Source organism: Aricia agestis, chromosome Z (genome assembly GCF_905147365.1).
Source record: "Aricia agestis chromosome Z, ilAriAges1.1, whole genome shotgun sequence".
In the NCBI taxonomy this organism is placed as follows: Eukaryota; Metazoa; Arthropoda; class Insecta; order Lepidoptera; family Lycaenidae; genus Aricia; species Aricia agestis.
This window is the reverse complement of record NC_056428.1, coordinates 29915367-29938667: the sequence shown is the minus strand read 5'-3', so window position 1 is coordinate 29938667 and position 23301 is coordinate 29915367. Positions and strand designations below refer to the sequence as shown.

Sequence of the window (23301 nt, the reverse complement as noted above, 5' to 3'; positions counted from 1 at the left end):
ATGCAGACAATAGGTGGTGGATTATTGGCGCGAAAGAGTTGTTTTTTTTCTGATTTATGATTTTGGCTAGTACTTATGGGTACAATAGTCTTAAAACGATTGGTTTAACCGTATTTGGTGGGTTTTGGCGCGGAAGAGTTGTTTTTTTCTGATCTATGATTTTGGCTAGCAATAGGTAGTCTTGAAACGAGGGTATGTTATACGCATGCAGACAATTGGTTTAACTGTTACATATGGTGGGTTTTGGCGCGGAAGAGTTGTTTTTTTCCGATTTATTATTTTTGCTAGTACTACAGGTATACTTGATACGAGGGTATGTTATACGCATGCAGACAATAGGTTTAACCGTATGTGGTTGGGTTTGGCGCGGATGAGTGTTTTTTGCTAGTAGTATATGACATAATATGTATAGTAGTTGTGAAACGAGGGTATGTTGTGTTATGAGGTAATAAGAAAATTATGTAAGGAGGTTACGAAACATTACTTTTAAATGGTTGATTGAGATTTTCATTTGTTGTAACACCTAACACAAATTCGGATACAGTGTGTCAAATAGATTTAGGTAATGATACTCATTTATACTGAAAGCGATAAACCATTCTACTCCAGAGTAATGGTTGAAAATAAACCTTAAAAAATAAAGACGTCGAGATAAAGAAATAGAACAATGAAGCTTGGCAGTTGACAAAAGATTTTCTCGACGCGTTGTGCGTTTGTGTTTGTGTAAATCAGTGATCCTCCCCGAGTGTGGACCGCTAATACAAAGATGGTCGACATACTGCCCGTAGTCCTTCAGAACAACGACAACGCTACATACAAGTATCGACGATTGTTACCTGTCGGAATCGGGAATCCTATCGATTAAAGTAAACGAAAGGCAAACAGATTATAAAGAACATAAACAATAATGAAAACGGCAGCAATCCAATGGTAATATTTCTTACATAAAGTTGTTCTAAAGCTTTCGCAATGCGTTCAATTAAATTTAGTTATCGTAGGACCGAATCAATAAACTTGAATAAATTAAATGTTTCCTTTATCGATTCGATCTTCTTATGTTTGCATAGAACATAATACGACGTCCCTTTATAGTAATGAATGCTATACTATTCACACATCATACAAATGAAAACCTTCGCCTAATGTTGAACAAGGACAATTGCAAATCAAAAGGAAACCGCAGTAGCAAACGCAAAGCACTAATTATTTTAAATATTGTCTAATTACATACATGAAAATGGGCACTAGGTATGTTCGATTCGGGGCTACTATGGAACTCGTAAAATTCCCAAAAGAAGTAGGGCACGTTTCTAATCGCTGCCACGTTTTCTCGGAAGACCATTTTATATTTATTGAAACCTTTTCTTTTTGGCACAAATTTACTACTACTCTATCGAGGGTGCGAAGTCCGTCCCTCTCCCTCAAACGGGGTCTTCTCTCTTTCTTGCCAGCAAGTTTCGCGATATCGACGGCCACACTTACATAAACGAATCTGTGTCACAGTGACCGGGCGGAATACTGCAATAGCGGGCCCGCGTGCACATGACGGAGCGTGCGGGACCGGCTGGCGGTGCGACGGTGGTGATGGCACGTACCTGGGTGTGCGGGGTCGCTCCGGCGGCGGGCGGCGGCGGACGGCTGCGGCGGATCCCAAGGTCGCTCCTCCTCATCCACCCGGTGCTGGCGATTAGCTCATCGCCGGCCCGCGGCCACCGTCCCCGATCGATTCTCGGGAGCGATCCGGACACACATGGAGGAACGACCTCAGAGCCGGCGGCGGCGCGGGCGGCGCGGGCGAGAGTTTACAAGGCCGCCGAGTGCGACCGCGGCACTCGCGCGTTTAATCCTACTCTAATTCGGTCGATGCGGCGGCGGAGGATACTCGCGCATGACTAGGGCGCGTAGAGCGGGCGCGGCGGGCGTGGCGGGCGCACGGCGACGCGCACGATCGATAGCGCGGGGCGTGCGCTGCGGCGCGCACCGCCCGGCCCGGCCGGCTACGTCACACCGCGCACGGCCGCCGACCGCCGCGCCGCTGCCGCCTGCACCCGCCGACGGCACGCAAGTCGCAAGACTCGCAACACGACATGCAACCGAAAACAAACAACTACAAGAACAATTATTAATTAAAATATTACAAAATAAACTATGAACGTATGATGCCATGAATAACTAAGGCTCTGTAGCGTAGAATTACCGAGCGATTATAATTTGCACAAAAATTAAATAAAATATAAAAAATTAACACAATCAGATATATTTTTAAAATATTTTTATATTTCATTATTATTTTTCTTCCATCATTCATAAAAAATACTAGATTTTTAGAAAGCTTTTGAGATTTTTAAATAAAATATTAAATTATTTGTTTAAATTCACTGAAATCCTTCAGAGCTTACTATCGTTTTTACGAAGTAGGTCAAGCCTTCTTCAATCTTTGGAAACAATTATTTTGACAAGGACCTTAAAGTAATAGAATATTAATTGACAAGAATTCATTTGTTCCTCATCATCCAAACGTAATTAAACTTCTATTAATAGAAGTTACTGGTCTACTGACCATTAAACACCTATTCTCTGACCCACTAATTCTGTGACGTCACTGCTGTATACGTCCAAAACGCGACGTATACATGACGTCACTAAATATTAAACAATTTGCACTCTCAAAGTTGAAATAGTTTAACGTTTAAACAAGCTAACAAATACTGTATGAGAGTAAGTTGAATAAATACATGAATATATTATGTTTAAAGCTCTTGATGGATATGCATACTATATGTATGAAAATAGCTTTGTAATCCGGATTATACGAGTACAATAGGTGCCAAAAAATAATGGGATAAATTGGAATTATATTATACTAGCTAACCATCTTACTGTATAATTTAACGGTCCGCTGTCTTTGTCCGTCGTGAGAATTTTCCAATGTGTCACAAAAACACAAGTACCTAGACATATAGTTGTTAGTTGTTTAAATATATTGTATTTTTATTAATAAGGCTAGGTAAAGCGATTATGCAACTTTGCGCGCACATTTGATTTTCGCGTAAAAATTCTTATATCCTTGCCGGAATAGCTGGCTATAGGAATCAGAGTATATTGTTTTATCGATTTAATCTTGAACAGGCGAAAGACATACAGACATATTTTACCATTTATAAATAATATACATATTTATAAGTAAAATTAATAAGGAAATCGTCATCACCCTACATCGTATTTGATTTAGGGCGGATTCGACCAAACTGGAGTAAAATTTTACTCGCGTATAACTGTCTCCTAATCTAAGTGTAAGCTGGTTTTGCGTTATTCCAACTTCTAATCCAAGAATAAGGTAATTACACGGGAGTAAATATTTACACGGGCTATTTTGGTGGAGTAAATATTAAACTGAGAATAGTTGCACAACAGGGTTCAACTGTCACGGTCGGCGTGATTGTGAACTATAATTGACATTTTATTTCATACTCTTTGACTAACTTGGTAAAATGCAAACGATAATACCCTATAGTAAATTAAAGGGGTAAAATAATTCTCATGATAGTTATACTCGTGTAACTTCAAGTTTGGTCGAATCGGGCCTTAGGAATTTAGCTAAACTTACTTCAACAACAAAATGGAGTGTCTATTTAATATTTGAAAGCATAATTTATATTAAATAATAATACTATGAAGTAATAGTACATTGAAAAGTGGAATGAATCCTCGCGTTTCACTGCGTAGAGTGGGTGCACTTATAATTATGCGGCATTGGTTTACTTTACTACTAAAATGCATTGAAAATTGCATTATGCAGCCTCTACACGTCGGCCAATAGACAGACGATTATGAACGTGTACATGGGAATATGTTTTATTGCACAATAGATGATCTCCGTATTCACTGTCACGACCCTTCTAATATAATCCTACCCTGGAATCCAGAACCACCAAACCAATTTTGCTGAAATTTGGCACGAAGGTACTTTGAGTCTCAGGAAAGGACATAGGATACTTTTTATCGCGGAAAATGTACGGCTCCCGCGCGGTTAACGAATTCAGGTGCAAGAGAGTTACGGGCGTTATTAGTTTCTAATAAAAAATCAACCCTACGCCAAATATATTAAAAGTTGTAAAACGCCCAGCCTTACTGAGTACAAGTCTAATAAAGTCTCTAATTAGCGACTTCTACTTCCGTGACCGACAGTATTTTATATTCTAATATCCAGAGGAAAGTCGAAACTACTTATAATTATTTGACTAATTCTTTACTAACATTTTTTGTGTTGTTACTCATACCGCTCGTAGTTAGTACTAATATTATACAAACAAAATCTATAATTATTATGTCTACAATTAGAAAATCCGCTATGAACGTAATTCTAATACCACGGCTATTTTTAGGCTCAGCTAACAAAAGTGTGCCGAAGCCCCAGTGATACGTGAAATGAAGACTGCGTTCGTTACCCGATTTCCGTGCACTAAACATTATTAACTATTAGTTTTCCATCGAAGCTGTTTTACTGGAAAATATATACTTTACAATTTCAAACTATTTTTAGGCTGGATTATTAGTGTTATAGTTGTTCTAAGGTCGAAAATTTTTTGTTTGCATTGATATATTAAAGAATTCATCCTACTAATATTATAAAGGCGAAAGTTTGTTTGGATGTATGGATGTGTGGATGTATGGATGTTTGTTACTCTTTCACGCAAAAACTACAGAACGGATTTTAATGAAACTTTACAATAATATAGCTTATACATCAGAATAACACATAGGCTACAATTTTTACCGACTTTCAAAATGGGGGAGGTGTTATGTTCGTTTTTTATGTTCAACGATCGCTCCGCTGTTTGTTAACCGATTTTCAAAATTTTTATTTTGGTATATAAGGTATCATCCCAATTTGGTATTATATTCACAAAAGTGGTGATCTGATGAAGGATCCATAAGTAATCGACGGAACTCCTCAAAATTTATAGGGAAACATGTCGTGACTTCGGTTTCGTGAGAAGTATTCTAAGCGTATGCTACCAACAAGTAAGATTTTGCACTGAGGTATACCTGGTATACCGTGGTTCGGAAGGCGCTGAGAGAACTCCTGATTCTTTATAAATACAAGTTTGGGAGTTTCAGCGTTGTTTTAAGAACGGAAAGCATATGCTACTATGCAAATTACATTTATCATCATCATCATCAACGACATCATCGCTACCATATTATACCATGCATCGTCCCATGATTATGAGCCTATTATGATCCTGTTATTGGTACTTTTCATTGTCTTTAAGGGCCAATTCACACCGGATCGGCAGCGGCCGGCAGAGGCGTGAAGAGGCGCGGCGAGGCGCGGCGAGGCGAGGGGAGGCGCGGCGAGGCCGGCAGAGGCGGCTCGCGTCGCCGCGGGCGGCCGCTTGTGGACGCTCGTGGCAACTGGCGGCCGCGCGCTACCTTCAGAGCGCCGCACAGTGGATCGAAAATCGAGTTTCATAGACATAGGGACTTGAATTTCCAGATGTAATATTTTTGTGCTGAAATATGTTTTCCTAGTTGTTATTACATAATAAAATGTAAAAAGACTCATCTAAGTATAATAATAAGGGAGTAATAATTTTTTTAAGAAATTTTAGTATGGTGACATGAAAAATGAGACATAATATCTCTGGAATCGCATGGTTGGCCGTTATATCCTCACACACTATTATAGTACTAATTATTACTCACATTTTGGCATATTTTGTATTACGGCACCATTTGTACTTCATTTTGGTTAATTAAAAACTTAAATCAAATAGAAAGAAGAAAGAAATTATTATGGTGATATAATGTATCAACCCTCACTTTTTCCAGTGTCCCCAGTAACAATTTAAAACTTCCAACTGAATTAAATTAAATTGTCTGGAACTACTTGACATATTCTATTGTTTTTTTGTTAAATGATCCGTGTTCTTTACTTTCATAAAAAAAAAATATTTCTCCCTCCCTTATTATTACACGCAGCTGCGTCTTTTTACATTTTATTATGTAATAACAACTAGGAGACCATATTTCAGCCCAAAAAATGACCTCGTGACGCCTCGAGGCGCCTCGCGACGACGCGCGCGGTCGCGGGTAGCCGCGAGCACTTTCCGACGACGGTCGCGCGGCTCCGCGGCTCCTCGAGGCGCCTCGAGGCGTCGCGCGACCGCGCGCGGCCGCCCGCGGCACCTCGAGCCCTTTTTGAAGTTTTCAAACGATACTAGTAGTTATAAGTATGTAAATAAAGTTTAAAATTATTTCACACTAAAAGTGCTCTTCGCGCCGCTGCCGGCCGCTGCCGATCCGGTGTGAATTGGCCCTTAGATCGAGACTCGAGTTTGTCAAGCGATAATAAAAAAAATCTATACTTAATATTATAAACTTGAAAGTATGTTTGCTTGATCGCGCTAATCTCAGGAACAACAGGTCCAATTTAAAAACTTACGAGTATTTCAGTGTTAGATAGCTCATTTATCGACGCGATTAAGGCTTTTAGGTTATATATTATCACGACCGAAGAAACTCAGGAAAATGTGGGAAAATCAAGGGAAAAATTAGAAAGGGTTTATCTCACGAAATACTGGACCAATTTTTATGGCAATATTTGGCACCGATATTCTAGTAGACCACGTGAAGGGAGTATATATAGCTATTTTTTATGGGAAAATGTACGGTTTCTGTAAAATTCCTACTTTACGCGGGCGTAGCCGCGCGGGACATCTAGTATAACTATAATTATGGTGCGTATTAAAAGCCTTTTAGAGTTCCGTAGTCAACAGGGAACCCTTATAGTCACGGTCGGTAACGGAAAATTATCAAGGCGAAGACTTCATAAGTTATTGAGTATAATAGTCGATCAACAAAAAAAATGTATTCGTAGAAATACAAAGGAACTTTTCGTTCAAATTCCTTTGAACGTAACTGAGATGATGTCGTTAGTAGTGTAAAACACATTATAAAGAAATTTAACAGGGGTTCGTGGAGCCGAAAGTTTGAGAAACCCTGTACTAGATGATACCACAAATCTCAAATTTCATCAAAATCGGTTTTAGCGGCTTGGGCGTGAAAGTCACATTTGCGTATGGCTTCATGAACGCGAAAATAGTTCAATCCTTTTACTCTGTCTGATTTTTTTTACGTCAGAAAACTAATTTTCTAGTAAATTGAAAAACTTTCTCTACATACAAACACTCATAATGTGACTCCGCGTTATTGCATCTTCACGTTGGCAAATGGTACATGATGGACAAAATATATACCTTGGTGACTATAAACCGCAAGTTTGTCTATGCAGGTACAAGTTGGATGACGACTACATGAAGTTGCAGTGATACTGAAGTGACACTTATTCATAGAAAAACATAGAAACTAGTGTCGCGACGACACGTCGTCTGCTGCAACTTCATGTAGTCGTCATCCAACTTGTACCTGCATAGACAAACTTGCGGTTTACAGTCACCAAAATTTAGTATATAAGGGGTTTCGGGGGCGATAAATCGATCTAGCTAGGAATCATTTTTAGCAAATGTCATTTTATTCGTGTTTTATCCAATATCGAGCAAAGCTCGGTCAAATAGCTAGTGATGATTAAACTTCAATTATTATTGAAGTTTCATTATTATCTGAATCCGGTAATAAGATTTACCGTAGCAGAGCCATGCCTCGGCGCGAATGGGCTGGTTTGACCGGAGAATAATATCACGGGCTCACAGAAAACCAGCGTGAAACAGCACTTGCACTGTGTTTCGCCGAGTGAGTAAGTTTACCGGTGGCCCAATCCCCTACCCTATTCCCATCCCTACCCTCCCCTACCCTATTACCCTACCCAAAATTTTATAAAAAAAAGACTGCAATCAATATTGTTCCCTACCACCGAAGAAAAGATTGACTTTTATGAGATTATATACTCGACTCCAACAATCAAGTGACTTCTCCGCTTTCAAAAGGCACTACGGATACGTAGCACAAAGCTTCTTTATAAGGGAGAGGACAAATAAAACAATTAAAAGAGAAAATTTCGTCAAGGCCTTATCTTTGCCGTGCCTATCTAAACAAGCTTTAAAAGAAAATTGTTGATGCCGTAACCCGTGGTGATTAAACCACACGCCATTATTTATGCATTAAAATAAAATTATTCTAAATATTGTCGAAACATAGAAGAATAAAATATAGAGAAAATAAAAAAATATATTAATGAAAACTAAAATTACTTCATTAAAAAGCGACGATAATTTTTTTCTCAGTTTCGACTGTTACAAAATTAAGAACGTAGAAACACTTTAATTTTGATTGCCAATCGCTTTTAAAGTACTTCGCATATTTATCGAATCGAGCTGCCGTCGAAATAAAGTTGGAAGTCTCTCGCGTGCTTGAGAGTAGTAATGCAAATGGATCATTCGCATCCGAACTACAATAGGCTTTACAAAAGTTATATCTTTGCTTTTTAAACTGTACTTGGTACTGAGTGCATGCGGTAGAATAAGGCTAGTTACACAAAATGGGAAACGGCGTTTGAAACTTTATATAAATGCAGGTATTCTCGTAACTTCGTCCGTACTCCGTAAGCCAAACTACGTGGTCGGTAGCTTCAGCTCCTACGAATACCGAGGCAATCATGTAGGATACTCGCGATGAATATGTTGCATAAACTCTATTAATAATAACACTGGCAACTTCGTGCAAGTGATTATAAACACAAACTGCACGATATTAATTTACAGTTAACAGTTTCTGTTTTGTTTGTGATATACGGCGTGCAGTTTTCTAGCCGCCCCGCTGGATTCGATAATAATGAAAACGTTAAACAAACAATTAACGTGCAACTCTACATTATTTTAATGTAACAAAGGAAGTTTGATTTCACCGAACATTATAGTGCAATTACCCGTACCTATTTAAATGTATTACACATACTATAATAAACGCATTATATGATAGTACATAATGCATAATGTATGTGATTGAGAATTGATTGTGATTGTAAATATTGAGAAAAAATTGGTCGCGTTACGTCCAACCAAAACGGCAGATTACAATTAAGGGTCAATACTCAATTCAGACCGCAACGCGACGCGAAGATGCATTTCTAAATTTATATGGTTTTGACAGATTCGCAAGACGTCTCACGCAATTGAAATCTGTCAAATCCATACAAATTTATGCCGCGCCGTGCCTCGTCTCGCCTCGTCACGTTGCGTTCTGATTTGACCCTAAAATTGAATTGACATGAACCGATCAAGTAACGTTGGTCTGTCAACTGCCTAGGAATCATTTTCCCCGATGATACATAGGTACCTTGCATGATATGTATTATCACAGTATCCAATAGTCTAACCTTACCTTAAACTTAAGTCTATATAAGAAGCAATAAAAATAAGTTTTTATTTAGCTCCTAAACTAAATAAAAACATAACCAACACGAACTGTAAGGTAAACCTTTTAACGCAAAGATATTGTTACGGTACATGGTATACGGACACGTGGTGCCATCTAGCGACAAACCAGCGAAATTTACCGAGGGAGCACAGGCAACATAAATCCACTACTCAATACTAGATGGCATGAGGTGCGCAAGTACATACTCAAACTTTCTAGAAAGGTCCAATGTTTGTTTACGTGTTTACCGTTTATTTGTTTGCGTGTTTACGTGTTTTAATTTAGACCTTATGACTGAGTCCATAAGGTCTAAATTAAATTTGCCAAAAAAATTCAACTTACCGCACTTATCGTAAGGACGGCAGTTTTATTGTGGTACATGCTCGAGCCTCCTAGAAAGTTCCCACGGTTGTTTACTTGTTTACGTGAATCGGGAACTTTCTGGAATTCGTCTCGCCATATAAAAAGCCGCAGGCAGGCCCGGCGAGTCAATTCGGTTCGAGCGTTCATCAAAGCGACTTCAGAGTGACAACAAGTGAGTGAACCAGTGAAACCTGCGACTTGGCTACGACCTAGGACAGTGATAGTGCTTAGTGATTGGACCTAGTGATTACCCACTGGGAACCAAGCTCCGCCCACTGAGGGACAGGCCCCACTCACTGGCCCCGCCCACCTGGCTCCGCCCACTTACCACGCCCACCTGGCTCCGCCCACTTTGTGTGAAGCCACGCCCACTGGCTCCGCCCACTGGGACACGCCCACTGGCCACGCACCTCAGGCTCCGCCCACGTTGGGCATGGCCCCGCCTACACGCCAACTCAGGCCACGCCCACTGGCCCTGCCCACCGGGCCCTGCCTGCTCAAGCCCTGCCTACTGGCTCCAGCCACCATGCCTCGCCTGTAGCTTCTACAGCCCCTCAAATGGCTCTTCTTTTAAAATGTTTAATTGAATTAATGGAGCTGCAAAGAGCTGAAATGAAGGCAATGATGGAGGCCCAAGACCGCAAGCTCGGGGCTTTGCAAGAGTCACAAGACCGAAAGCTCGGCGCTTTATAAGATTCTTAAAGAGCTGAAATTCACGCTTTGCAAGAGTCACAAGACCGCAAGCTCGGCGCTTTGCAAGAGTCACAAGAGCAACAAAAGGGCCTCCAAGAGAAAGCGCTTTTGGCTATAAAGGATGTCAGTGACACGGTGACTAAGCTTCGTAAAGATGTCGACGTAATCGACGAACGAGTTACCGGGTTAGGGGTTGATGTGGAAAATGTGAAAACCGGCCTCACTGAACTACAAAAAAAAGTAGTGCGCCTGGAAACCACAGGAGTCGCGACGTGTAGTGGAACTTCCGAAGTGGCACACGGGCCACGAGTAAAAGTACCGCCATACGACGGCACTACTTCTTGGAACGCTTACCGTCAGCAATTCCAGACTGTTGCTTCTGCCAACGAATGGTCTGACGAACAATGCCTGACCGCTCTCACTGTCGCGCTCAGAGGGCAAGCCTTGTCGGTCCTGGAAGCACATACAGGAAATGGGTTCAAAGACCTGATGGAGGCCCTTGAATCCAGATACGGGGAGCGACACCTGGAGCACGTGTTTCGTGCCCAACTGCGTGACAGAGTCCAACGCTCAGGAGAAGGATTACAACAATGGGCGTTGGAAATTGAAAAACTCCTCAAGAAGGCACACCCAGGAGCTGACGCCAAGATGGTCGACTCGAATATTGTGCAAGCATTTTGTCGACGGAATCAGGGATCTGGAGGTCAGAGCTGCAGTGAGGCTTCGTCACCACACCTCGCTTAAGGAAGCATTGGCGGATGCTTTGGAAGTCGAGGCTCTTCGCCGTGACACACGACAGACCCATAAGATCCACGAGGTCTCTGAGGAAGTCAAGGAGGTCAAGGCTCCCACGAAGAAAAGTTTTGGAGCCATGTGCTACAAGTGCGGCGAGAGGGGCCATCTCCAGCGCAACTGCCCGCAGAAGGAGACCCAGATGACAAGAATGAAAAGGCTCGAGGAACAAATGGAGGAGCTAAAGAAGCAAGGGGCTTCGTCCCCTGCCCGGGAGCAGGGAAACGAATAAAAGCCAGGACTAAGGGGCGAGTGCTGGCTGACACGGAGGAAGCCCCAATAACGGTTGTCTCCCAAGCAAGCAGCGGGAATAGTCTGGTGATTCAGGGGACTATTAACGGGACGGATTGTAAAATGACTCTAGACACAGGAGCCTCTAGAACAATAGTGAACCCAAATTTGATAAAAGCCGCAAGGAGGCACAAGAGGAGAATTAACTGTCGGCTTCTTACCGCCTCCGGTCAGCCAATACCCGTCCTGGGAGAAATGTCAGTTACGATGAATGTGGGGGAGTCCTCATACCCTCATGACGTTATCGTGGCTGAGATTATGGATGATTGCATCTTGGGTTTGGATTTCATGAAGAAGCACAACTATAGAATTAATGTCGCTGACGGAGTTTTCAAGTGTGGTGAAGAAGAAAGATGGCAGCACAAGATTTTGTGTGGACTACAGACGTCTCAATAATGTCAGGGACAGTTATCCATTACCTCGAATTGACGACACTCTGGATACCTTGAGTGGCATGAAATGGTTCTCGACCCTGGACCTGAAATCTGGATACTGGCAGGTGAAAATTCATCCAAAAGAGAAGACAGCTTTCTCCACCGGTAAAGGTTTATGGCAGTTTAACGTCATGCCCTTTGGATTGTGCAACGCACCTGCCACATTTGAGCGACTCATGGAGTGTGTACTGGCAGACTTAGTTGGAGAGGCTTGCTTAGTCTACTTGGACGACGTCATCATTGTTGGCCGCGACTTCGAAGACCATTTGCGAAACTTAGAACGAGTTTTCGCCAAAATAGAGGGATCCAAATTAAAGTTGAACCCGAAAAAGTGTCGTTTATTCAGGAGTAAGGTCAATTATCTCGGCCATGTTATCTCCAGTGATGGAATCCAGACGGATCCGGAGAAACTGGAAGCAGTTCAAAATTGGCCAACCCCTAAGAACAAAACCGAAGTGCGGGCATTTCTCGGCCTATGCTCCTACTACAGACGTTTTGTTAAGGGATTCTCAAAGATAGCCAAGCCATTACATCGGCTGACAGAAGATAAACGACAGTTTATTTGGGACGAGACTTCTGAAGATTCTTTTCAAGAACTTAAGAAACATCTGTGTGAAACACCAATCCTGGGGTATCCACAACCTGAAGGTTAGTTTATAGTCGACACGGACGCAAGCAACACGGCCATTGGAGGGGTGTTATCTCAAAAACAGGGTGAAAGAGAAGTTGTAATTGCATATTTCAGCAAATCTTTATCTAAGCCAGAGAGAAACTACTGTGTGACAAGAAGAGAACTCTTGGCTGTCGTAAAGACGCTACAACATTTCAGCAAGTATCTCATCGGCAGACAGTTTTTACTGCGAACTGATCACGCAGCGTTGAAGTGGCTACTATAATTCAAGAACCCAGAAGGTCAAGTAGCTCGATGGAGCTACTTGACCTTCTGGGTTCACCTGAGAACAGCTCCAGGAGTATGACTTCAAGACGGAACACCGCAGCGGAAAGTCGCATGGGAATGCCGACGCACTCTCACGAAGGCCGTGTTCAGAAGACTGCAAACATTGTGTTAAGCAGGAATCTAATGAAGTAACATTAAAATTAACGAGAACAAGTCCTTTGGGTCCATGGGAGAATGATGCTATGAGGGAGGCTCAAGAGAGAGATGACGACATTCGGCACATCATCACATGGAAGAAACGGGGTGATGTAAAACCAATCTGGAGTGAGGTTGCACCCACTGGCGCTGTCGCTAAGGCGTACTGGGCGCAATGGGACAGTCTGATACTTCAAAACGGAATACTCTACCGGAAATGGGAGAAGACCAACGGCAGAGAGTTCCATCTTCAGATAGTTGTCCCAAGAACGAGCGATCATCAAAGCGACTTCAGAGTGACAACAAGTGAGTGAACCAGTGAGTGAACCAGTGAAACCTGCGACTTGGCTACGACCTAGGACAGTGATAGTGCTTAGTGATTGGACCTAGTGATTAGTGTTTGGACTTAGTGCTAAGTGTTGTGACCTAGTGTGTGCTTGTGTGACCTAGACTTAGTGAATAAAGTCTTCAAGAGAGTCAGCAGGTCTTTCTCTCCAAATCCTTCGAACCCTAGCACGTAACAATATCAATAAATTACGTTTAATAGATTGCTTAAAAATGCACGTAGTTTTTACATTTCCGGCACACCCGAGCCGAATGTCTGTATTAAGCACCGCTAAAATATACAAAAGGTTTGCTCTATTTTAATATTAAAACGCTTAACTTGTACGATCACTCTGTTTACACCCCAATGTCATTTCAAGTACGACCGGCTAGTTTTTTTTTTCCGTTTTCAATTGTTGCTTATTGTCTTAAATATTTTTGCATTTACTAATTTGAGAATCTGATTGACCAACATAAATTATTGTATTAATATGTGTATTATCATATATGTCTATGATTGCCAATGATTGATATCGAATATGACAGCAGCGTTAACCATGATTATATGGTATGGGGAATGGGGTTCCATCATTAGCCAACATTTTACCTTATTGCTTACTGTATGGCTGATGTAAAGTACAAAGTTACATTAATAAAATGTAAAACATTGTTTACTACGACAGATTCGTATTTTCCAAAGAAAAATGAGAAGTTTGTCGATACGTAGGATTTATATTATGTCCGAGTGGAAAATATTTGCAAATAACCCTTTAGAGTTTTCAAAGTACATGACGTTGTCGTCCATGCGGAAATTCCCGGAATCCTTGGTGTAAATAAAATCCTGCTGCAGCTAAGAGAGGTCTGCTTTGATATAAAGCCCGAGCACACTCACAACTTGTTGAGATTGTTCAATGGAATTTTACAATATAATACTCTTTACAAAATACACGAAGAGTCTAAAATATGACGTACACGGTACAGGTAATCTAAATTGTTTTTACCAGGCTGTGCTAGATGGAATGTTGTGGTTTTACAGTGGCTATAATTGTAGTTTTTTGGTGTTTATTGTTTATTACATTTATAGTTTTAAAAATATTCACACTAAAAAAAATTTAAGATCCCATACTATCCTAATGCTAGGCAAAGGCCTAGCTCCCTCAAAAATATTAAGTTTACAAAATTCACTGTAAAGTATGAGATAATACAAGTCTATAATGGACTGTGGCCTTTTAAAATCAACTATTATTACTTACTCAAGCAATATTTCCCACTTCTACATTTTAGTTTGTATCGCTCTTTGGAAATATAACTCAATAAAGCTGAAATATAATGCGAAATACAACGAGATGCAGGTGTAATTCAATATCCTAGTATATCCATGAGATTTATGATATTCCATAGATCGTTATTTTCTAGTATCTCAAAGAACCTAATATTTAGAGTAGACAGTGTGTGTAGATGCGTATATTTCTATTAATATTTTTACGCTATTGCTATGTAACTTGAAAAGTTATTATAATTCGACTTAACTTTTTTATTATAGCTTATGAAAAAATTTTACTTTCAGACAGTTATAACTGAGAAGTTCCTTGAATCTTTTGTAATATCAAAACTAACGCTAAAGATGTCGCAATCAAATTCAAAACTCAGCAGCCGGGCATAGATAAAAGAGCTCCGCGAAGATAAAGTTTTAATTATTGTTTCCGTTTGCTAGTTAACACTGGATTGCTCTAGAGCTCTATAAATTTTAATATATTTTATATATAGGTCAGGATTTATGTATAGGTAGTATAGACCATGGCCTATGGGCGGCAGCGTCTTAGGCTGGCGGCACAGTTCGTACTCCGGCAAATGAAAGTGGCCTATAATAGTCATAAAAAATATAAGTCCAGCCCAGTATTTTATCTGCAGCTTGACTTTATCGAAAGTCGAAAACCTACTTGCAAAATATCAAAACAATCAATCTTATATTATATCTTTAAGATATAATGACATTAAATAATAATTAAATTATGTAATTATTATTTAATGTCTCTAAGTGCGGCCGTTAATGTCAACATCAGAATAAAACAGATTTGATGCTGAAAGTGAATAGATTAATTAAACTTAATTAACCACATGAGTGGATGAAGTGGACAACTAACATTTTATGACATTATATGGCCAATTACTAATTTATTCCCTTATAATTTGAACAAACCTTGCAACTTACCTACTTTAATCATTTGGCTGATATATATCTGGCTATACATAAAATCTTTTTTTTTGTTGTCATCATTTTCCCGGTCCTGTCGTTTACTTAGTAAAAATTAAAATTGTCAATTGTCCACTTCATCCCCTTACGTCTTCAATTGTAATTTTCCCGGTACAGGGAAAACGAACCTGCTTTAAATTTAGTCTTGTTTTCAAGTCCGATAAGAAGATCATGTCGAATGCACTCGCCACTTCAAATTGAAATAAATATACATCTTTATAAAATATGATAAGAATAAATAATTGTACAAGTTGCATATAATATAGAAAAAACTGACTTCAAAATTGTACTTCATATTCCCTATCTCAAACTACCAAACCGATTTTTATGAAACTTGCAGTATTCCCATTTCCCTTAAAGTTGAACAAAACCTAGTACATCAAAACTTACTTAAATCGGACTTGCAGTTTTGGAGATATGCGAACACAAATATAAAAACATACATCCATACTTACATAATATATTATACATATATATAAACATACATACACTTTTGGAATTTGTTCAGACGCCGTTAACATTTTATATGTCGCAGCCGACTGGTTTAAATAGCCGTTCAATCAAACAGCTAGCCTTTTGACTGAACAACGCCATTCAATCACACGGCTATACGTCGTTTAGCCGACTTGTTGACTACAACGTTCAACACTACAGCTAGACGATGCTTAGCCAACTGGTCTGTTTTTGTTTTGGCGGGGGGCTGTTCCCCCCGAGCCCCCTTTTATTTAAAGGCGGTCGCCGGCTGCTGCCGCAGCACGCTCGCTGCGCTCGCTCGGCTCCCTCTGTGTTGTGGTCTAAATTCTAACCTAACCTAACCAACTTTTGGACTTTCTGGATTGTGTTTGTTTTTGTTTTGACGGGGGGCTGTGGCCCCCGAATCCCCCTTTCGGGGGAGGCTGCGTCCATCCATTTCATAATCCCGTAATTTCTCCTCGAATATTTGTTGAAATTTTAATTCACTCGTATGTGCCTCGACAATTTTTGTCTCTTTAATAACACTTGTAACTTTTATTAACTACTTTCTTTCCGAAAAACAACCACAAACACCAACAAACATCTGCTAGTTGACGCCATATTGTAAATAAAACGCACCTAGCGCCGCAGCGGTGCGCGCTGAACTACTTCAATTAGACGGCGGCTTTTGAATCAGCTGTAGTGTTGAACGTTTTGAGCAACTAAAATATTCAATAGAAAAGCTAGACGTATGATTGAATGGCGTTGTTTAGTCAAAGGGCTAGCTGTTTGATTGAACGGCTATCAAAACCAGTCGGCTGCGACATATATATACGAAAACTAGGCAGTTCTGGAAACACACACGTACAAGTCAAATTGATAACCTCCTTTCTTTGAAGTCGGTTAAAAATAAACATGTAACCTAGAAAAGGATGTAACAAAATATCTAACAAAGCTTTTAATTAGGTATCAGCAGTATAGTCAAGGGATAATTATTTCTTACCTCTATATTAGTTACACGTTAACAAGTAACTCCCGTGGGAAGGCAGCTAGGCCAGTACCCCGATTCCGTTAGTTCCAACCAACAGTAATGCAGCTTTGATGTTGATTCCAGTCTGACGTCAATAGCTAACTTTTTCTTGGGCAAAGAAAACTCCTGTATATTATGCATTTTTGGGATGGGTGAATGATAAACTGGCGTCTGAAAATGTGACCAACCCCTTTAGCATGGCCACTGTAGAAATGCGAAAGTATGGAAACCATGCTAAAGGGGCTGGTCGAAAAAGACAAAGGGAGACTAGACTTCTGTTATGTAAGGTCATGCCATGTCCTGAATTTGTAAATTATATTTAGCGATGAGATTAATAATTCATTATTTCATATGATCCGGTCAGTATCGAAGCTGTTAAGCCGTTAATGTTGGACTAATTTAGCAGAATCGAGGTATAAATATGATCATGTATTAGTCCAGGGACCTGACTCATTATTATCATTCTTTGTTTTTTAACTCTTTGTTCTTTTTAATTATGGTCTAGTGTAGAGACCGAGTTAGAAATCATAGATATTATTGAAGTTTACAATAACCTTTGTATCAGCAATTAAAATTAACAGTGTCTACTTTTCAGTTTTTATACAGTATATCATTGAATAAAATCAATAACAAGAAACATTTTTATCAAGCTACCTACATCGGATTCATACATTTTTTAGTTTCACAGTATTTTTGAACAATTTGTACACATTTGCGAAAACGTGTAACCAAAACTATTAATTGATATACCTACTTCTAAAAAATCTGGCTAATTTCTTGTAGTAAACAACAGTTGTAGTGAACAATCCTTAGTTAACAATGATGTCTAGATAACCAAGTGGAATGCCTAGTATCCACTAAGCGAGCAAGGCAAATGTAAGTGGTATATTAAATTGAAGTTGGTATTTCATCTTCAGAGCATTAACAACGGTACTAGCACTTAATTGTGTTAATCTGTTAACACGCGATGTGTTCAGTCATTCTCACAACTGCATTTTGTAAAATTTCTACAATTACACTGAAATCTACAGCTTGATATTAAAAATAAAAAGTATAAACTATTTATATAAGTAAAAACTATAAGGGTTCCTTATTGTCTACGGAACCCTAAAAACGGGTTGTACTTCTGTAGCGCTGGTAGAAATGAAAATGAAACAGCAGGCGTAAGGATATTAAGTTTCGCCTTGCGGTTGAAAAATACTAAATAGGGAGATATTACTTTCTCTTACTTTCTTGCTTTGCCTAACGATAGCAAATAATTGGAAACAACATTTACCAACGCGGGCATCGCACTTACAACCGTCAAAAACTACAGTTGTAGTTTTAGATAATATTAAGATTTTTAAGTGGTCAAGTGTGATCACTTCAAAATCTTAATGTTATAGAGGAGTGCAGGCAACGGTCCTTGAAACAAATAGCACATACATATAGCGTAACATATAACAACCCCAGCATGTTCTCAGTCCGTAGTCATAATATATGTTTATTGCCGCGCCGCAGGAGGCCTGTAGTTAAGGCAATATTTTCATATCCTTATATGAGTTTATACTTTATAGCATAATAGTATATTTCATTTTGCTCGCAACATCTCAGATGCAGTTCCCAAGGACCTTTTTAAAACATCGGAATCTATTTTTAATGTAATATCCCAGAAATTATGCAATTTGATATTGGGATTTTTAAACAATAATAGTTTGAAGTATACAATGTGTCCCGACACCGGTGTCCGATCCTTTAATGTCATGATCTATGGCATATTTTATCGACAAATGGCCCTCAAATTTTTTCTCTCTCTTACGGTTCTAAAATGGCAGCCATTTTAGTTTTTCTCGGGCTTTCACACTAATCTGACCATAACTTCTCATGTAAATATCCTATGAAGATAAAAAAGGTCTCATTTGATAGCTAAACTTGTGGACTACGCTTACACAGGCAATATGTAATAAATTTCGTGGAATTAAATATGGAAAAACCAAAGTTTAAGAAAAAAAATCGTGTATTTTTTAATTAATGGCTTTTTGTGAAAAATCTAGCACATTAAACTGTTTTTTTTTTTGTTTTAAAAAGATAGATGAGGTTTTTATCTTAAATAAATTTTTTACTTCAATGCTCTAAGCCCGATAGTTTAGAAGTTATAAAGTATAGGTCAGATTAGTATGAAGCCAGAGAAAAAAATTTATTCAAAAGTTGGAGAAAAATAAATCGAACTCATGATTTATGGCATATTTTAGTGACACATTGACTTTCAAATATTTATTTTTTCTTACTTTTGAAAAAAAATTTTTTTCTCTGGCTTCATACTAATCTGACCTATACTTTATAGGAAAATCGTTATAACTTCTAAACTATCTGACTTAGAATATTAAAGTAAAGAATTTATTTAAGATTTAAACCTCCTCTATCTTTTTAAAACAAAAAAGAACCAGTTTAATGTGCTAGATTTTTAATAAAAAGACATTAATTAAAAATTACACATTTTTTTTTCTTAAACTTTGGTTTTTCTATATTTAATTCCACGAAATTTATAAAATATTGCCTGTGTAAGCGTAGTCCACAAGTTTAGCTATCAAATGAGATCTTTTTATCTTCATAGGACATTTACATGAGAAGTAATGGTCAGATTAGTGTGAAAGCCCGAGAAAAACTAAAATGGCTGCCATTTTACAACCGTAAGAGAATAAAAAATTTGAGGGCCAATTTGTCGATAAAATATGCCATAGATCATGACATTAAAGGATCGGACACCGGTGTCGGGACACAATGTATATTATACAACTCGTAATAATGTTGTTCAAACATTCGTTCTTCCCGCGTGAATATTTTGCTGCGAAAAAAATTACCGTACTTTCCTGGAATAAAAAAATCTTTCTCAAATCTGTCGAGATTCTAACCAATGGATGGGCCATTGGTTAAAAAAACTATTGCCCTTTGCAAAGGTATTTTATACTAAAGCCTTACAAAAAAAATAGGCGGGTTAAGCATGGAGGGATAAGACATACAGACAGTAGACAAACTTTTGCGTTTACAATCTCGAGTAAATTTTCTAAAAAATATCGACTATTACTATATTTTATAAGTTTCAAAACTCTATTGACATCTGTGGGAATAGGGAATAAAGTTATACTTCGACTGCATCGAACTATGGATTTATTTCGAACATATCTATTCTTAATATGGATGCACTGGATTTTTGACGTGTGACATACAAAGTCTATAAAAATTGGATACATCATAAGGCTCTCTTCATAACTTCATACATCGCATTTGAACAAAATAACTATAATTATCTATAAGTTGTATATAAGTTTTATATAAGTTGATTTTGTGCCGAAAATAATAAAAAATAATGTCTTTTTTTGGGCTCAAAATATTTCCATATCTATCACAATCAATTCAGAAGTGTATAACAGACTGACGTGTAATGTCTATCTGTTACCTCGTTTTGTGTTCATAACTAAAAAAATATATAATATTTATGTTTTACGTCTCGTGTGTATGAGATTAGTAAGGATATTGATGAAAAATCTGTAGGCAAAAAAATTAAATTAAGACAAAACATCAGAGCAAAGTTAATATCTATTAATCTCGTCTAAAAAACCATTTAATTGCTTTAATTAGATTAATATTAAGCTGTTTATATAAACGACCCTGACTACCTGCTACCTCCTTACCCTTAACCGATTTAGATGAAATTTGAAAAAGATATACTTTAAAGCCCGCGAAAGGACATAGGATAGTTTTGTTGCGGCAAAATGAATGATACCCGCTCGATAAACGAACTTCAAACGGAATTGCCGGCATCTAGTATTCTACATAATGTAACAAAACAAAATGATAATAATTTAGGGTGTGTATGAGTCCCCTGTATATAGTTCATTGAAATTGAGAAAACTGAAAGTAGCAGCTCTAGTAGAGAAGTGGCAAGCGATCATCGTAAACGCTTACAAAATGTATGCGATTTGACATAAGTCATCGCTTCGCTAGCGAATACTAATGTCAAATTCCATACATTTTGTGGCGTTGGCGTTGGCGATAATCGCTTGCCGCTTGTCTAGGCCCTCAGGCTGAAAGAGTAACTCTTTTTTAAACTTTTGTATGGGCAAACTCTTGTCACTGGGACGCTTGCTCATACGAATCACAAAAAAACATTTTACAAAATACAAAGAACGCATACACACCCGAAAGTATTATGACTTGGTTTTGTTGCAACCTGTATATTTATCAGCTCAATACTACGCTTGGAAGTCGTGTGGCTAACGTAGACGGGCGGAACAGATTGTAAGAATTGCGAATTGCTTCGTTTGCTCACTAATTAAAGAACTCACGAAATGGAGCTGTGTTTATGAATAATAATAAGTACCTATAGACAGTTATTTAAAGAGCTATACTCACCGGCACGCCATCGCGAGTCGCGACGTACCCAGTGACATTACCATGTCACCTCTACTTCTGCTTGCGGCGACGTAGAGACGCCAGACGTTGCTTGGACGTTGCCATGGTCATCACTGGCTAAGTCGCGTTGGCTTCCCGGTGAGTTATAGTGAGGTTATAGACTTAAAATAATCCGATTAAGATTAAGAATACTTCTAATTATTTTAAAATAATGTTGGACATCAGTATACAACATAATTAATTAAGATGAAAACATTCGTAGAGAAGCAAATATTCTTCACACAGCTGCAATGTAAATTTCTTAAATTTTGCCACAGCCGCGTTGAGATCGAATAGCATGTCAGCCACTAGTCACTACACCAACTCTATTTGGTCATTCTGTGATTGCCACAATGTATGGTCAACGCGTCGTACGCGTTTTCATTATACTTTAGAGCCTGGATGTTTTACTGTGACTGCAACGCGTTTTGAGCTATGTTTCCGCTCACTGAGCGTTTTCGATCTTTGAACGTAACATTATAAAAAGTGCATTCCTTTTGAATGTATTGCTGAAAATCCTTCAATCGTATTTATTAAGTTAATAATAACTTTTTAAAAAAGGATATTTATAATGCCAACTCGTGAACTAGCACATGAAAATCATACGCATATAATTTTATAACTATCACAACTTTTAATGTTATTTGGCCTAAATAAGCTTTATAACGTCGGGTTGTAATAAGTTTTGCATGACGTAGAAGCGCTACGGGCTACGTAGACCTACATCTACCTATTGTGAAGTTTGACTTACATCCTACTTACTCAACTTCCAACACTTACGCTGTCATCTACTTTAATATGATAATAATATTGTGTTCATATTTAATACTCTGTTTCATAGCTATGTACTTTTGAATTAGGTTTCTGGTGGATAATTAGCCATCTCAGTAATAAACCCTAACACTTAGTACCGATAACGTCTGTATCTATAGGTACTAAGCGGCCTTGTCTGATACGGTAGAAAAGTCTTTTGGGATAATCCATACAAGGATAAATACACAGTCTGTATATCTATCAAAATTAAAGCTACTCAGGCGAAGCAAAAGAAAGCTAATTTTTGGCGGTATGTATGTATATTATGTATGTTTTATTGTAGCCTGTAAACTACTGGTCCGATGTATTGTCATGTCAGAGTACTTACTTTGCAATGAAAAACTAACGAACGATGAAACTGGATTGTATCACGACAACGTTAACCAATTCCTTTAATTTTTAACAATTTTGGACGAGTGCTCAGCAGTGCTGCTTGACTAGCCATCTCGAGCTATTCGTTTATTTATCAAGCTATTCCACCGCGACTGCAGAATTTTAGAAGCTAAATACGAATTAAAGTAAAATAGTTAAGTTTTTTCGACCTACTTCAATTATAATATTTTAGGCTTAGGTTTAAAGGAAATAAATAACTTAAAAATTTAATTTTACAATCTTTGCACTACTCTCACAGTGTAACGAATTGGCTTAGAGATCTCAGTAATTTTCTTTTGCTATAGAAATTATAGACGTACTACCATGGACGAACCTTTACTTTGTATTTTAAACAAAATCAAGTTCTTTATTTAGGTCTGAAGTTACCAGACTATCGAATGTTATCGGTATTTCTAAATTTACCACATTCCAATATTATGTTCTATAAAAATAATCTTAGAAAATGTTTGAACTTAGTAGATATGAATTTTTACCAGGATATGTACAATGTATTATACTATAAAATATAAATTGTTTAAATTACTTACTTAGTTTATTACACTTGTAAATTAAAGTAAGT

At 38.4% G+C, this 23301-nt stretch overlaps 1 protein-coding gene and 1 long non-coding RNA gene across 5 annotated transcripts in view; one reads left to right on the top strand and one right to left on the bottom strand.

The window, feature by feature from the left end:
* The window catches only part of LOC121738447 (glucose transporter type 1), a 79174-nt gene extending 77246 nt beyond the window's left edge, over positions 1-1928 (bottom strand). For 2 of the 4 annotated variants that reach the window (XM_042130494.1, XM_042130496.1), the window contains exon 1: positions 1596-1928. The gene's annotated coding sequence lies outside the window, so the exon portion shown is untranslated. The remainder of the gene's footprint in view (positions 1-1595) is intronic. The other 2 variants (XM_042130497.1, XM_042130498.1) reach the window with 2 other exon arrangements.
* Positions 1-21149, top strand: part of LOC121738454 — a 285981-nt gene extending 264832 nt beyond the window's left edge. The window contains exon 3 of the long non-coding RNA XR_006037290.1: positions 21016-21149. This is a non-coding gene — a long non-coding RNA (uncharacterized LOC121738454). The remainder of the gene's footprint in view (positions 1-21015) is intronic.
* The last annotated feature ends 2152 nt before the right edge of the window (positions 21150-23301 follow it).